This window comes from Babylonia areolata, chromosome 20 (assembly GCF_041734735.1).
Source record: "Babylonia areolata isolate BAREFJ2019XMU chromosome 20, ASM4173473v1, whole genome shotgun sequence".
In the NCBI taxonomy this organism is placed as follows: domain Eukaryota; kingdom Metazoa; phylum Mollusca; class Gastropoda; order Neogastropoda; family Buccinidae; genus Babylonia; species Babylonia areolata.
In genome coordinates, this window is record NC_134895.1 from 48,112,226 (window position 1) to 48,122,501 (window position 10,276).

The 10,276-nt window shown below is 43.6% G+C and overlaps 1 long non-coding RNA gene across 1 annotated transcript in view; it reads left to right on the forward strand.

Moving 5' to 3' along the window:
- The window catches only part of LOC143295318 (uncharacterized), a 30,788-nt gene extending 23,619 nt beyond the window's left edge, over positions 1-7,169 (forward strand). The window contains exons 2-3 of the long non-coding RNA XR_013057003.1: positions 6,425-6,510; positions 6,902-7,169. This is a non-coding gene — a long non-coding RNA (uncharacterized LOC143295318). The remainder of the gene's footprint in view (positions 1-6,424; positions 6,511-6,901) is intronic.
- The last annotated feature ends 3,107 nt before the right edge of the window (positions 7,170-10,276 follow it).

Consider the following 10,276-nt stretch of genomic DNA (forward strand, 5'->3'; position numbering starts at 1 on the left):
TTGACCGACAGAAAGCAAGCCGCAATAAAACTGATTGTGGCTCGGTGTGTTGTTCCGCTGACCTGTAAGTCAGTAAGTACGAGCAGACTTGAGGGAGTGGTGGGTGTTTCCGTCTATTTGCCCATGAGAGGAATTCGGCCCAAGTTTCTTTCGCACACTTCGCCAGCTGCCGTGGATACAAGTCAAACAACGGCTCGCTGGCGCTGATGGGTTGTGGGTTGGAGATTCGATGCTTATTAACTCACTCAGTACGGCCAGTCCTCTCTTCTCTTCTACACAGACCCCTCGGATGTCCAGTGAGTGTCTGAATGACCCAACCTTTAGCTTCCGTCGTCAGAATTGTGGTATTCTTTGTCAACATTCACCTCTCCAGTATAAGAGCCTTCCGCATGCAATATTTTGATGATGCTAATTTGGGTGAAACGCTGTTAACGTCGTCTCTTTTCGCCGTTCGTATGGAGAGAGTTAAACCCCTTCATCAGGAGAGATTCAATGTCACCATATCGGAGAGGGGAGGTGAGGGAGGTGTGTGTGTGTGGGGGGGGTATCCTCATAATTATCAGTCCCTTTAGAAAGGCCTCAATATCTTCCGTATCAGAAAAGAAAAGAGAAGATAAGAATAACTTTATCATCTCCAAAAGGCTTAAATATCACCCCCTTCAGAAAGGCCCCAATATCACCCCATCAGAAAGACCTCAATCAGAAAGACCTTAATATCACCCCCTTCAGAAAGACCTCAATCAGAAAGGCCTCAATATAACCCCCTTCAGAAAGGCCTCGATCAGAAAGGCCTCAATATCACCCCATCAGAAAGACCTCAATCAGAAAGGCCTCAATATCACGCCATCAGAAAGGCCTCAATCAGAAAGACCTCAATGTCCCCCCATCAGAAAGGCTTAAAGCAGAAAGGTCTCAATATCACCCCGTCAGAAAGGCCTCAATCAGAAAGGCCTCAATATCACCCCCTTCAGAAAAGCCTCAGTCAGAAAGGCCTCAATATAACCCCCTTCAGAAAGGCCTCGATCAGAAAGGCCTCAATATCACCCCATCAGAAAGGCCTCAATCAGAAAGGCCTCAATATCACGCCATCAGAAAGGCCTCAATCAGAAAGACCTCAATGTCACCCCATCAGAAAGGCTTAAAGCAGAAAGGTCTCAATATCACCCCATCAGAAAGGCCTCAATCAGAAAGGCCTCAATGTCACCCTATCAGAAAGGCCTCAATATCACCCCATCAGAAAGGCCTCAATCAGAAAGGCCTCAATATCACCCCCTTCAGAAAAGCCTCAGTCAGAAAGGCCTCAATATAACCCCCTTCAGAAAGGCCTCAATCAGAAAGGCCTCAATATCACCCCATCAGAAAGGCCTCAATATCACCCCATCAGAAAGGCTTAAAGCAGAAAGGCCTCAATATCACCCCATCAGAAAGGCCTCAATATCATCCCCTTCAGAAAGGCCTCAATCAGAAAGGCCTCAATATCCCATCAGAAAGGCCTCAATATCACCCCGTCAGAAAGGCCTCAATATCACCCCGTCAGAAAGGCCTCAGTATCACCCCCTTCAGAAAGGCCTCAATCAGAAAGGCCTCAATATCCCATCAGAAAGGCCTCAATATCACCCCGTCAGAAAGGCCTCAATATCACCCCGTCAGAAAGGCCTCAGTATCACCCCCTTCAGAAAGGCCTCAATCAGAAAGGCCTCAATATCACCCCCCTTCAGAAAGGCCTCAATCAGAAAGGCCTCAATATCACCCCCTTCAGAAAGGCCTCAATATCACCCCCTTCAGAAAGGCCTCAATATCACCCCCTTCAGAAAGGCCTCAATCAGAAAGGCCTCAATATCACCCCCTTCAGAAAGGCCTCAATATCACCCCCTTCAGAAAGGCCTCAATCAGAAAGGCCTCAGTATCACCCCCTTCAGAAAGGCCTCAATCAGAAAGGCCTCAATATCACCCCCCTTCAGAAAGGCCTCAATCAGAAAGGCCTCCACACCAGTGGGGGACTGCTGAGCCTCCTGACCGACTTCCCAGTGTTTGATCCTGAGTGTGTTGTGCGATCGGCAAGGATGGCTGTGAGTGTCATCCACTTCACCTGGTGTTTCTGAGAGAATACTGATGGAATTTCCTGGAGGGTGTATGGATCTTTCAGGTGTGACTGATATCAAGCAAGTTTTTGAATAATGTTCCAGAACTGCAACCTCATAGCTCTGTAAAGTGGGTCTCTTTTGCACCACCATTTTCCGACCATGGTATATTTTTATTAGGTTCTCTCAGATTCTGTGTTTGTTTTATGTTCTTTTTTGTAGCTTTTTTGTTGTTGTTCTGTTTTGTTTGTTGTTGTTGTTGTTGTTGTTGTTGTTGTTTTTAACAGAAGGCGAGAGAGCACACTAACACACACACACACACACACACACACACACACACACACACGCACACACACACACACACACACACACACACACACACACACACACACGCACACGTACATACAGAGAGACAGACAGACAGACAGAGATCACGTCTCGCATTTCTTTGCGCATTAAGATTTTAGCGCTGGAAAGAACACACGACTGGCTCGATTCTGAAGTGGTATTTTACAGTGCGTTGAGCAAATGTTCCTCATCAATTCTCGTATTTGCCGACAGCTTCTGACAAAAATACAGACTCGCGTTCGCAGAGCGCTTTTGGAAAGGGAATGCTGCACTTGAACGAGTGAGGTGGCCGATTGGTAAGGACACTGGACCTTGACCCCACAGTGTCTGGAATTCTCTCTCTTGTTTCGGCGCGCCAGCTGAGTTAACTCTCTCCATACGAACGGCGAAAGAGACGACGTTAACAGCGTTTCACCCCAATTACCACCATCAAAATATTGCAAGCGGAAGGCTCTTATACTGAAGAGGTGAATGTTGACAAAGAATACCACAATTCTGACGACGGAAGCTAAAGGTTGGGTCATTGAGACACCCACTGGACATCCGAGGGGTCTGTGTAGAGGAGAAGAGAGGACTGGCCGTACTGGGTGAGTTAATAAACCCCTTCAAGTGCCAGGGGGAAAACAGCAGAAAGTGGTGTTTCAGGTCATGAAACATTATCCAAAACAATAAGCCTGAAACTGAGAAAACGGTCTGGAGATATACCACTCTAGACGAACTGTGTGAATTTTCAGCCTTCCTGGGCTATTTCTCTTTTTTTTTCTGATGACGTCATCAGTGACGTCACAATGCACGTACGTCAGTAATACGTTTGTGGCAGTGAAGGGGAAAGACTTTCCCGACCTCCCAGGTCTATACATGTGCAGACTGACCCCTTCCTCCCTTCCTCCCTCCCTCCCACCCTTCGTGTGTATACGCATGTGGAAGATAATAATAATAATAATACGTGGAGTGATGGCCTAGAGGTAACGCGTCCGCCTAGGAAGCGAGAGAATCTGAGCGCGCTGGTTCGAATCACGGCTCATCCGCCGATATTTCCTTCCCCTCCACTAGACCTGGAGTGGTGGTCTGGACGCTAGTCATTCGGATGAGACGATAAACCGAGGTCCCGTGTGCAGCATGCACTTAGCGCACGTAAAAGAACCCACGGCAACAAAAGGGTTGCTCCTGGCAAAAATTCTGTAGAAAAATCCACTTCGATAGGAAAAACAAATAAAACTGCACGCAGGAAAAAAATTATTTAAAAAATGGGTGGCGCTGTGGCGTAGCGACGCGCTCTCCCTGGGGAGAGCAGCCAGAGTTTCACACAGCGAAATCTGTTGTGATAAAAAGAAATACAAATACCAATATAATACAAATATAAATACTACGCACATTAAATGTCATGTAATCAATGCCAACGTTCGGTGGTGGGTTATGGAAGACTTTACCCGACACCCACGTCCCCAGGAAACAAAGTATGGCTGCCTAAATGACGATGAAAACGGTCGTACACGTAAAAAATCCCTGTGATCGTATATACGAGTGAACGTTGGAGTTGCAGTCCATCAACTGCAGAAGAAGTGCTGGAGCGCTTTTTTCGGGAGGGGAGGGGGTTGGGGGGGGGGGGGGGGGGCGAAGTATTCACAACACGCCTTTAGAAAGCAGTTCACAGAAATCTGTCTCTATCTGTGTCTCTGTCTCTGTCTTTCTGTCTTTCCCTCTCCCTCTCTTTCTATCTCTGTCTGTCTCTGTCTGTCTGTTTGTCTGTCTGTCCTCTCTGTCTCCTTCTCTCCCCCACTCTTTCTATCTGTCTGTCTGTCCGTCTTTCTGTCTGTCTGTCTCTCTTCCCTCTCTCTCTCTCTGTCTCTCTCTCTCTGTGTCTCTCTCCCCCCTCTCTCTCTCTCTCTCTCTCCCCACCAACACACATTCAGCAAACCTGCTGTTATCGATGATCGATTCAGTGATGACCGCTCAGCCGTGAGAACAGCATCGATCGCCGTGAAGCACAGAAATGAGACACTTCCTCCTTCCATTAAACATTCACTTATGGAGCTGGGTGTGCCGTTAAACGTCTGTCTGTCTGTCTGTCTGTCTTTGCTTCTGTCGTTCTTACATTTCAGTCATTTGTTTTATTTATTCATCTTTCTCTCTGTCTGTCTGTCGTTCTTTCGTTTACAATGATAAACAGACAGAAAGAAAACAAGGGGAAAAAAATAACCCCGCCCCCCCCCCCCCCAAGAAACCCCCCTCCCAACCCCCAAACCCCACTCCCCCAAAACCAACAGTAACAAACAAAACAAACAAGCAAAAAATAAAGCATCAGCAGCAGCAGCAACAACAACAACAAACAAACAAACAAAAGAACAACAACAACAACATGCATACAAACAGTGAGATAAGTTGATGTAACGTTGACAATGACAGTCCATTGCAAAAAGACGAAATCATACAAAACATACGATAACATAATCTTTCTCACTCATTTTTACTTCGTATCAAATCTCCATGCCACCCTGGTTTCTTTTGTTGTTGTTGTTGATGATGTTGTTGTTGTTGTAAAGAACACACGCAAGTTACGAAATGCGGTTAATTTAAAACCGCCGATGCCATACTGATCTCAGTTCACCAAGGCTCAGCATTTAACTCTCTCCATACGAACGGCGAAAGAGACGACGTTAACAGCGTTTCACCCCAATTACCACCATCAAAATATTGCAAGCGGAACGCTCTTATACTGAAGAGGTGAATGTTGACAAACAATACCACAATTCTGACGACGGAAGCTAAAGGTTGGGTCATTGAGACACCCACTGGACATCCGAGGGGTCTGTGTAGAGGAGAAAAGAGGACTGGTCGTACTGAGTGAGTTAAAAAGGTTAACGACAGTAAAATATCAGTCTCGACTATACACAAAAGAGTGGACGCTGGTCATTCGGACGACACGATAAACTGACCTGCAAACTGCAGCTTGTACAAAGCACACTTGAAAGAACCTCTTGAGAAAAAAAGAAAAAGAAGGAGAGAAAAAAGGAGCTGTCCCTGTCAAAATTTTATTGTAAAAACCAGTATCAGTATCAGTATCAGTAGCTCAAGAGGAGGCGTCACTGCGTTCGGTCAAATCTATATACGCTACACCACATCTTCCAAGCAGATGCTTGACCAGCAGCGTAACCCAACGCGCTTAGTCAGGCCTTGAGAAAAAAAAAGAAGTAAAAATTAACAAACAAACAAATTAATTAATAAATAAAATAAAAATAAAAATAAAATAAATAAAGTAAAAATAACACACACAAAAATTAAAAATAAATAAAATTAAATAAAGTAAAAAATAACAAACAAACAAAAATAAAAATAAAAATAATTAAATGAATAAAATAAAATAAATAAATAAACCAACTCTGATATACATATGTGTCCTTGCATACGACTGAAGTCTGACTGAATAACACAGGAGACGCTGGATGAGCCTTTGGCCAGTTCTGGTAGGTAGCCGTCAGTCGGGTCTAACCAGGGAGGCTAGAGGTATGTTGTGCCAATGACAACATGTTGGTAAAGCGCTTTAAGCTTGAGCTCTGACCTAACATAAGCTCTGTGTAAGTATTATTAACAAGAGCAGGAACAACAACAACAACAATAATAATGATGATTATGAAGAAGATGATGATGATGATAATAATAATAATATAAATAATAATAATAATGATGATGATGATAGGTAGAAGAAGAAGAACAACAACAAAAAGAAGAAGAAGAAGAAGAACAACAACAACAGCAACAACAACAACAACAACAACAACAACAACAACAGCAAAAAACAAGCAACAACAACACTGAAAATAGCACTCATCATCATCATCATCATCATCATCATCATCAGAGGCAACATCATCAACATAACAATAATCATTTAATAATCACATAATTATCCTGATAATCATCATGATGATACTACTACTAATAATAATATTTAATAATAATAATAATAATTGTTTTCAAAATATTTTTTCCACCAGGTGATGACAGAGGAGCGTCAGCAGAAGCACCTGCAGAGTCGGCTGCCGAGTAACTGACATCATATAACTTGTGTCGTTTTCATGGGGTAAGTGTGTGTGTGTGTGTGTGTGTGTGTGTGTGTGTGTGTGTGTGTGTGTGTGTGTGTGTGTGTGTGTGTGTGTGTGTGTGTGTGTGTGTGTGTGTGTGTGTGTGTGTGTGTGAGGGGCAGACAGACAGAGAGACATGATGTTCTGTGTCGTTTTCATGGGGAAGGTATGTGTGTGTGTGTGTGTGTGTGTGTGTGTGTGTGTGTGTGTGTGTGTATGTGTGTGTGTATATACAATCATGTTCATATACATATATATATATATAAACATGTGCGTGCGCGCGTGTGTGTGTATGTGATTGTGTGTGTGTGTGTGTGTGTGATTGTGCGTGTGTGCGTGCGTGCGTGTGTGTGTGTGTGTGTGTGTGTGTGTATGTTGTTGTTGTTGCAGTGACTGAAGGGACGCACCGACCAGTGACGACAGTGCCAGAAATGTTCCAGAACAACAAACTCATCTCTCTGTCTTTCTCTCTCTCTCTCTCTCTCTCTCTCTCTCCCATGCATCCAGCCATCCAAACTCACACACACACACACACACACACACACACACACTCACAGACACAGACACACACACACACACACAACACACAAACACACACAACACAACACAACACACTCACACACACACACACACACACACACACACACACACACACACACACACACACACACACACACACACAGAGACACACACACACACACACACAACACAAACACACACAACACAACACAACACACTCACACACACACACACACACACACACACACACACACACACACACACACACACACACACACACATGCTCTCCTGCTTCACCGATCCATGGCCCCCTCCCCCCCCCTTTCCCTTCTCCACATCTGCTCCCAACCCCTTCCCCCTCCCCTCCCCCCTCCCCCTCCCCCCCCACCCCCTACCTACCACACCCTACCTTCCTGGAACAGAACGTCTGTGATGAGCTCTGCTGCTGTTGCAAGCTGTTTTGGTTGCTGCTGCTGTTGCTGCTGTTCACGACCATGTGGTGGTTGCGTTTGGAGTGCATCTGTTGCTCATATGTCTGTGCTGATCAACACTCGCTCTTTGTTATATATTATTGATATTTATTGTACATCTCTCCAAAGTTCGTCATTTGGGACCGACATAATTTATGTCAAACGATACACTGTTACGTAGTGTGTTTTCTTTTCTTTGTTTGCACGTCTGTGAATTTATCAGTTATTGTGTTGAAGGGTTAGTGGGGTCGTTGTGGTGGTGGTGGTGGTGGTGTAATCTCCTGTTTCTGTGTTTTATTCCTCTTTGTCTCTGAATGTCTGTCTTTCTGCCTGCCTGTGCCTCTCTCTCTCTCTCTCTCTCTCTCTCTCTCTCTCTCTCTCTCTCTCTCTCTCGATTTTCGCTGTATTCAACTTTCAAGTCAAATTTTTTCCCTGAACCTTACATAGATAACATTAGAATAAAACGTTTTACAGATATGATCGCAAAACTCAGAATGGGTGTTCTTCCTCTCAACGCAAACGCTTTTCGATTTGTTCAAGACAATACATTAAGGATTTTATGTAGTTTTTTTTTGTTGCAAAGATCAAATAGAAAATGAAGTACATTTTATTTGTATTTGTCCATGCTACAAAGAATTACGGTGTCATCATTTTGGATCAAACACAATTAATGAAGAGCAATTCAGTGATTTAATGCAATGCCCTGATGTAATGTCAATGCATAATCTAGCCCATTTTGTATTTTACGCTGAGAAAAAGCGTGACATATTGATGGAGCTAAGCAACTGATTATTTGCTGTTCCTGTTCTAGACGAATATCCATACACATGCAGTGCAGGTGTGAGCCGCAGGCCGCAACTCAATTCTCTCTCTCTCTCTCTCTCTCTCTCTCTATATATATATATATATATATATATGGCGAGGACTGGATGATAAACAAGCATACCAGCGCTCATCTACCGTCCTGGTTGATGAAGATTCTTGTCCTTTTTCTCTCTCTTTCTCTCTGTCTGTCTCTGTCTGTCTCTGTCTCTGACTCTCTTTCTCTCTCTGTCTCTTTCTCCCTTCCCCCCCCCCCTCCCCCCCTCTCTCTCTCTCCATCATCTCATCATTACTATCATTGTTATTATCACCATTATCGAGGTCATTATTGAACGTTCGAAGTGGTGAAACATATCCGTGTCGTAATTTTCGCTGTATTCCTTTTTTTTTTTCCTTTTTTTTTTTTCATCATTATCTGTTTCTGAACTCAAACTATTTCCAGAAAACTTTGTGTTATCTCAACTCACAGCAATGCTGAAGTTACTGAGTGGCCTTTGTATCCTAAACTTTTATGTAAAAAAAAAAAAAGAGAAAAAAAAAGATATCTCTGTGGAATGTCGTACGAATCCGTCCATACATCGATAGTATATCTGTCAGTACAAAAATGGTTTTGGCATGTTATTGTTCGTGTGCTACTTTCCGCCGCTTTTTTTTTTTTTTTTTTTTTTTTTTTCAAACAGATTGTGCACAGTATATTTGCTGGAATGACGTGATGTAAGGGCAACTCACGAATGGCCAACCGTACAGTGAAACACGTTCCAACACAACCTGTTGTTGTCAACGGCCAAGAGAGAGGGTTATTTACTCTCTTTCAATTGACCGTGTAACATCTTTTGACGTTTCCATTTGGATATAAGAAAGAGTTAGGAAGCTGAATAAAGTCTATTTAATAAACCAAACAAATCAAAACAAACAACAGTATTGAAATACGCCCTGATAAACACACATTCAGACTCAATCACGGACACGCACACACACACACACACACACACACACACACACACACACACACACACATGCACACAAACACACAAACATACACACACACACGCACGCACGCACGCACACACATACACATATAGGCGCGCACGCACCCACACATACACACGAGCGTTTGAAGTCGCTATCTCGCAGTTTTGCATTCACACGCACGTGTGTCAGTGTTTCACACATTGCAGGTTTTTTGGGTTGTTTTATATTGTTTTGTCACAGGCTGTTGAGAATTTTATTTCATTTTGATTTCTATTTTCTATTATTATTATTATTATTATTATTATTATTATTATTATTATTATTTTTAAATATTCACTTACTTCTCTCTTTATTTCTTTTTTTCTCAAGGCCTGACAAAGCGCGTTGGGTTACGCTGCTGGTCAGGCATCTGCTAGGCAGATGTGGTGTAGCGTATATGGATTTGTCCGAACGCAGTGGCGCCTCCTTGAGTTACTGATACTGATACTAATACTGATACTGTTGAGAATGCTGTTGTCACTTTCACAAGAATTATGAGGATTATACTTTGTGCTGAGCTGTATGTCAATCTGGAAACGATAACATGAAAATAAAATGTACAATCACAAGTGTGTGCCTTTGTGTGTGTGTGTGTGTGTGTGTGTGTGTGTGTGTGTGTGTGTGTGTGTGTGTGAGCGCGTGCGTACGTGCGTGTGTGAGTGCTTGTGTGTGTATGTGTGTACGTGTGCGTGTGTGTGTGTGTACATGCGTACGCGCGTGCGTGTGTTTGTGTGTGTGTGTGTGTGTGCGTGTATGTATGTGTGTGTTTGTATGCGCGCGCACGCGTACTTGGCACAGATGGATGGGTTGATGTGAATGTATATGAGTGCGTGGGTGGTGGGGGTGGGGGTAGGGGTTCGGGTAAATACGTGTGTGTTTACTTATATGTTTGTGTGTGTGCATGAGCGCGTGCGTGTGGGCGTGTATATATGAGATTGTATGT